This window comes from Mustela lutreola, chromosome 1, assembly GCF_030435805.1.
Source record: "Mustela lutreola isolate mMusLut2 chromosome 1, mMusLut2.pri, whole genome shotgun sequence".
NCBI lineage: Eukaryota > Metazoa > Chordata > Mammalia > Carnivora > Mustelidae > Mustela > Mustela lutreola.
Genome location: NC_081290.1, coordinates 167,347,141 through 167,354,512, shown reverse-complemented (window position 1 = coordinate 167,354,512; position 7,372 = coordinate 167,347,141). Strand labels below are relative to the sequence as shown.

General features: G+C 36.9%; 1 non-coding gene across 1 annotated transcript; it reads left to right on the top strand.

Moving 5' to 3' along the window:
- The first annotated feature begins 383 nt into the window (after positions 1-383).
- LOC131822944 (U6 spliceosomal RNA) lies at positions 384-490 on the top strand. The gene has a single exon (XR_009350406.1). It is a non-coding gene; the product is annotated as a U6 spliceosomal RNA (small nuclear RNA).
- The last annotated feature ends 6,882 nt before the right edge of the window (positions 491-7,372 follow it).

The following is a 7,372-nucleotide window of genomic DNA, read 5'->3' as shown; positions in this document are numbered from 1 at the left end:
TGCTGAGCAGAGAGGCTGATGTGGGGATCGATCCCTGGACCCTGAGATCATGACCTGAGCCGAAGGCAGCGGCTTAACCCACTGAGCCACCCAGGTGCCCCTAACATTGGATTTTTGATAGGAATTGAATTTACAGATGGTTTTCAGTAGTATGGACATTTTAACAATGTTAATTCTTACCATTCATAAATATGAGCTATCTTTCCATTTGTGTCTCCTTCAATTTCTTTATCAATGTCATAGATTATGGGGTACAAATCTTTCATCTTCTTAGTTAAATCTTTTCCTAAGTATTTTATTATTTTTGATGCTATTGTGAATTAGATTGTTTTCTTTATGTTTTCAGATAGTTCATTATTAGAGTGTTAAAATGCTCCTGTCTTGTGCTTACTTTGGCAGCACAGATGCTAAAATTGGAATGATGCAGAGAAGATTAGCGTGATCACTGAGCAAGGATGACATGAAAAACTATTAAAAAAAAAAAAACGAAACAAAACAAAATTCTTGTCTTTTATATATTGATCTTGTATTTGGCAGCTTTATTAAATTTGTTTATTCAAAATTTTTTGTGAAAAATTTTTTAACATGTAAGTTCATGTTATCCAAAAAAAGAAAATTTTACTTCATCCTTTTTTTTTTTTTTTGGAGTCTTTTATTTCTTTGTGTTCCTTGTTTCTCTGGCTAGGACATCCAGTACTATGTCAAATGAGAGTAGTGAAAGTGGACACACTTGTATTTTTTCTGATCTTTAAGGGGAAAACTTTCAAACTTTTTTGATTGAATATGAGATTAGTTCTGGGCTTGCAATATGTGTTTTTTCTTTAATGGATTTTTTAAATTATTTTTTAAAATTTTTTATAAACATATAATGTGCTTTTATCCCTAGGGGTACAGGTCTGTGAATCACCAGGTTTACACATTTCACAGCACTCACCATCACTCACCATAGCACCTCCCCTCCCCAATGTCCATACCCCCACCATCCTCTCCCAACACACCTCCCCCCAGTAACCCTCAGTCTGTTTTGTGAGATTCAGTCTTTTATGGTTTGTCTCCCTACCAATCCTATCTACTTTTATTTTTCTTTTCGTACACCCGAAACCGCCTATGTTGCATCTCCACTTCATCATATCAGGGAGATCATATGATAGTTGTCTTTCTCAGATTGATTTATTTCGCCAAGCATAATACCCTCTAGTTCCATCCACGTCATCACAAATAGCAGGATTTCATTTCTTTTGATGGCTGCATAGTATCCCATTGTACATATATACCACATCTTATTTATTGATTCAACTGTTGAAGGACATTTAGGTTCTTTCCATAGTTTAACTATTGTGGACATTGCTGCTATAAACATTTGGGTGCATGTGCCCCTTCAGAATGCCACATTTGTATCTTTAGGGTATATACCCAGTACTACAATCACTGGGTCATAGGCTAGTTTTATTTTCAGCTTTTTGAGGCACCTCCACGCTGTTTTCCAGAGTGGTTGCACCAGCTTGCATTCCCACGTACAGTGTAGGAGGGTTGCCCTTTATCCACATCCTTGCCAGCATCTGTCATTGACTGACTTGTTCATTTTAGCCATTCTGAAAGGTGTGAGGTGGTATCTCATTCTGGTTTTGATTTGTATTTCCCTGATGCCGAGTGATGTGGATCCTTTTTTCATGTGTCTGTTGGCCATTTGGATGTATTCTTTGCAGAAATGTCTTTTCATGTCCTCTGCCCATTTTTTCATTCGATTATTTGTTCTTAGGGTGTTGAGATTGATAAGCTCTTTATAGATTTTGGATAGATACTGGCCCTTTATCTGGTATGTCATTTGCAAATATCTTCTCCCAGATAACTTATATGACAGTCATCTTTTGGCTTTGTTAACTGTTTCCTTTGCTGTGCAAAAGCTTTTTGATCTGATGAAATCCCAGTAGTTCATTCTTGCCCTTGCTTCCCTTGCCTTTGGCGATGTTCCTAGGAAGAAGTGCTGCTGCTGAGGTCAAAGAGGTTGCTACCTGTTCTCTCCTCAAGGATTTTGATGGATTCCTTTCTCACATTATGCTTCTTCATCCATTTCCAGTCTATTTTCATGTATGGTGTAAGGAAATGGTCCAATATCATTTTTCTGCATGTGGCTGGTCAATTTTAACAACACCATTTGTTGAAGAGGCTGTCTCTTTTCCATATGACATTCCTTCCTGCTTTGTTGAAGATTAGTTGATCATAGAATTGAGGGTGTATTTCTGGGCTCTCTATTCTGTTCCATTGATCTATGTCTGTTATGGGGACAGTTTCCTACTATCTTGATGATGACAACTTTGTAATAGAGCTTGAAGTCTGGAATTGTGATGCCAACAACTTTGGCTTTCTTTTTCAATATTCCTCTGGCTATTCGAGGTATTTTCTGGTTCCATATATATTTTAGGATGATTTGTCCCATTTCTTTGAAAAAAATGGGTGGGATTTTGATAGGGATTGCATTAAATGTGTAGATTGCTTTAGGTAGCATAGACATTTTCACAATATTTGTTCTTCCAATACAGGAGCATGGAACATTTTTCCATTTCTTTGTGTCTTCTTCAATTTCTTTCATGAGTACTTTAGAGTTTTCTGAGTATAGATTCTTTGTCTCTTTGGTTAGGTTTATTCCTAGGTATCTTAGGGTTTTGGGTGCAATTGTAAATGGGATTCACTCCTTAATTTCTATTTCTTCAGTCTTTTTTTTTAAAGATTTTATTTATTTACTTGACAGAGAGAGATCACAAGTAGGCATAGAGGCAGGCAGAGAGAGAGAGAGGAGGAAGCAGGCTCCCTGCTGAGCAGAGAGCCCAATGCGGACTCAATCCCAGGACCCTGAGATCATGACCTGAGCCGAAGGCAGCGGCTTAACCCACTGAGCCACCCAGGCGCCCTATTTCTTCAGTCTTGTTGGTATAAAAAAAATGCAACCAATTTCTCTTCATTGATTTATATCCTGACACTTTACAGAATTCCTATACAAGTTATAGCAGATTTGGAGTGGAGTCCTTTAAGTTTTCCACATATAGTATCATATCATCTGCAAACAGGGATAGTTTGACTTCTCTTCTGCCAATTTGGCAAAATTTGGATGCCTTTAATTTCTTTTTGTTGTCTGATTGCTGAGGCTAGGACTTCTAGTACGATGTTGAATAGCAGGGGTGATAATGGACATCCCTGCCGTGTTCCTGACCTCAGCGGAAAAGTATTCAGTTTTTCTCCATTGAGAATGATATTTGCAGTGGGTTTTTCATAGATGGCTTTGATAATATTGATAATATGTGCCCTCTATGCCTACACTTTGAAGAGTTTTAATCAGGAAGGGATACTGCACTTTGTCAAATTCTTTTTCAGCATCTATGGAGAGTAACATATGGTTCTTGTTCTTTCTTTTATTGATGTGTTGTATCACATTGATTGATTTGCAGATGTTGAACCAACCTTGTAGCCCTGGAATAAATCCCACTTGGTCGTGGTGAATAATCCTTTTAATGTACTGTTGAATCCTATTGGCTAGTATTTTGGTGAGAATTTTTGCATCCGTGTTCATCAAGGATATTGGTCTGTAGGTCTCTTTTTTGATGGGATCCTTGTCTGGTTTTGGGATCAAGGTGATGCTGGCCTAAGGAAAAAAAAAAGAGTTTGGAAGTTTTCCTTCCATTTCTATTTTTTTGGAACAGTATCATGAGAATAGGAATTAATTCTTCTTTAAATGTTTGGTAGGATTCCCCTGGGAAGCCATCTGGCCCGGGGCTTTTGTTTGTTTGGAGATTTTTGATGACTGTTTCAATCTCCATACTGGTTATGGGTCTGTTCAGGTTTTCTATTTCTTCCTGGTTCAGTTGTGGTAGTTTATATGTCTCTAGGAATGTATCCATTTCTTCCAGATTGTTGAATTTGTTGGCGTAGAGTTGCTCATAATATGTTCTTATAATTGTTTGTATTTCTTTGGTGTTGGTTGTGATCTCTCCTCTTTCATTCATGATTTTATTTATTTGGGTCCTTTCTCTTTCTTTATCAATCTTATTAATTCTTTCAAAGAACCAGCTCCTAGTTTAGTTGATTTGTTCTATTGGCTTTTTTTATTTTTTTTTGGTTTTGGTTTTTGTGTTTTTTTGTTCGTTTGTTTCTATTTCATTGATTTCTGCTCTGATCTTTATTATTCGTCTTCTCCTGCTGGGTTTAGGATTTCTTTGTTTTTCTTTCTCCGACTCCTTTAGGTGTAGGGTTATGTTGTGTATTTGAGATCTTTCTTGTTTCTTGAGAAAGGCTCGTACAGCTTTATATTTTCCTCTCAGGACTGCCTTTGCTGTATCACACAGATTTTGAACACTTTTGTTTTCATTATCATTTCTTTCCATGAATCTTTTCAATTCTTCTTTAATTTCCTGGTTGACCAATTCATTTTTTAGAAGGATGCTGTTTAGTCTCCATGTGTTTGTGTCCTTTCCAAATTTCCTCTTGTGCATGAGTTCTAGTTTCAGAGCATTGTGGTCTGAGAATATGCAGGGGATGATCCCAATCTTTTGATAATGGTTGAGATTTGATTTATGACCCAGGATGCGGTCTATTCTGGAGAATGTTCCATGTGCACTAGAGAAGAATGTGTATTCTGTTATTTTGGGATGGAATGTGTTGAATATACCTGTGATGTCCATCTTGTCCAGTGTGTCATTTAAGGCCTTTTTCCTTGTGGATCTGTTGCTTGGATGATCTGTCCATTTCAATGAGGGGAGTATTAAATTCCCCTACTATTATTTTATTATTGTCAATGTGTTTCTTTGATTTTGTTATTAATTGGTTTATATAGTTGGCTGCTCCCATGTTCAGGACATAGATATTTAAAATTGTTAGGTCTTCTTGTTGGACAGACCCTTTGAGTATGATATAGTGTCCTTCCTCATCTCTTATTACAGTCTTTGGCTTAAAATATAATTGATCTGATATAAGGATTGCCACCCCAGCTTTCTTCTGATGTCCATTAGCATGGTAAATTGTTTTCCGCCCCCTCTCTTTAAATCTGGGGGTGTCTTCGGGTCTATGATGAGTTTCTTGGGCAGCATATTGATGGGTTTTGCTTTTTATCCATTCTGATACCCTGTGTCTTTTGATTGGTGCATTTAGGCCATTTACATTCAGGGTAACTATTGAGAGATATGAATTTAGTGGCATTCTACTGCCTATAATGTGACTGTTACTGTATATTGTTTCTGTTCCTTTCTGATCTACTACTTTTAGGCTCTCTCTTTGCTTAGAGGACCCCTTTCAATATTTCCTGGAGTGTTGGTTTGGTGTTTGCGAATTCTTTCAGCTTTTGTTTGTCCTGGTAGCTTTTTAATCTCTCCTTCTATTTTCAATGATAGCCTAGCTCGATATAGTATTCCTGGCTGCATATTTTCCTCATTTAACACTGAATATATCATGCCAGTTCTTTCTGGTCTGCCAGGTCTCTGTGGATAAGTCTGCTGCCAGTCAAATGTTTTTACTGTTGTACAATACAGACTTCTTTTCCCAGGCTGATTTCAGGATTTTCTCTTTGTTTTTAACAGTTTAAATTTTACTATCAGGTTACGGGGTGTAGACCTATTTTTATTGATTTTGAGGGTCATTCTTTGCATCTCCTGGATTTTGATGTTTGTTCCCTTTGCCATATTAAGGAAATTCTCTACAAAAATTCTCTCCAATATACCTTCTGCTCCCCTCTCTCTTTCTTCTTCTTCTGGGATCCCAATTATTCTAATGTTGTGTCGTCTTATGGTTTCACTTATCTCTCAAATTCTCTCCTCGTGGTCCAGTATCTGTTTGTCTCTCTTTTGCTCAGCTTCTTTATTCTCCTTCATTTGGTCTTCTATATCACTAATTCTTTTGCCTCATTTATCCTAGCAGTAAGAACTTCCATTTTTTATTGCACCTCATTAATAGCTTTTTTTATTTCAACTTGGTTAGATTTTAGTTCTTTTATTTCTCCAGAAAGGGCTTTTATCTCTCTGGAGAGGGTTTCTCTAATAACTTCCATGCCTTTTTCGAGCCCAGCTAGAACCTTGAGAGTTGTCATTCTAAACTCTAGTTCTGTCATATTACCAATGTCTGTTTTGATTAGGTCCCTAGCCTTTGGTATTGCCTCTTGTTCTTTTTCTTGTGGTGGGTTTTTCCACCTTGTCATTTTGAGCAGATAAGAATACATAAAGGAGCAAATAAAATGTTAAAAGGGTGGTAAAGACCCCAGGAAAATGTGATTTAACCAAATCAGAAGAAACCCAAGTTGTGGGAGAACGAAAGGGGATAAAAAAGATGTTCAAGGGGGGAAAAAAGGTTTAAAAAAAAAGAAAACAAGGAAAAAATATTTAAAAAGAAAAAAAATATATATATATACTAGACTTGTGACTAGAAAATGGTCATTCACTTAATTTTGGGAGTATTTTGGTCTCTTGGAAGAAACTACCTCCCAAGATTTTAAAGGATGAAAAACATATAAGGGTAGGCACAATGAAGGGATGGAATAAACCTATAAAAATGAGGAAAAAAGGGACGCCTGGGTGGCTCAGTTGGTTAAGCAGCTACCTTCGGCTCAGGTCATGATCTCAGCATCCTGAGATCGAGTCCCACATCGGGGTCCTTGCTCGGCAGGGAGCCTGCTTCTCCCTATGCCTCTGCATGCCATTCTGTCTGCCTGTGCTCACTCTCTCCCCACCTTCTCTGATAAATAAATAAAATCTTTTAAAAAATGAGAAAAAAATTTAATTTATAAAAAATAAGTTGATAGAGCAAGTTGGTTGGGACAATAAAGAAAAATAAACTGGAGATAATTTGCTCAGGCTGGACACTAGAACAATCTTGGAGCTAGATTTAGGGTATATTTTGTTCTATTAGGAGAAGTTATACCCCAAATTTTTTAGAAGAAAAAACCCTATGTGTAAAAAAATATATAGTTAGGTAAAATGGAGTATAAAATATGACTATAATAATGAAGGTTCAAAATAGATTATTAATTTTGTAAGGTATTTTAAAAATAAACTAGTTAAAAAATCATTAAAAGAGGAAAGGGTAAAAGTTAAAAAAATTAGCAGAAGAAAAAAGAAAAAAATATAACTGCAAGACTAATGAATCTTTGGGAGAAAGCCACGAATTCCTTGTTTTGCTTTCTCCTCCTCTGGAATTCCACTGTTCTCCTTACTAAGTGAAGTTGATCTTGGCTGGGTTTCTTGTTGGTCTTCTGGGGAAGGGGCCTGTTGTATTGATTCTCAAGTGTCTTTGCCCGAGATGGATTTGTCCTGCCCTTACCTGGGGTAAGGCTAAGTAATCCGGGAGCTTTTGTTCCCTGAAGGCTTTCCGTAGAGTTCTGGATGATGGAATGATA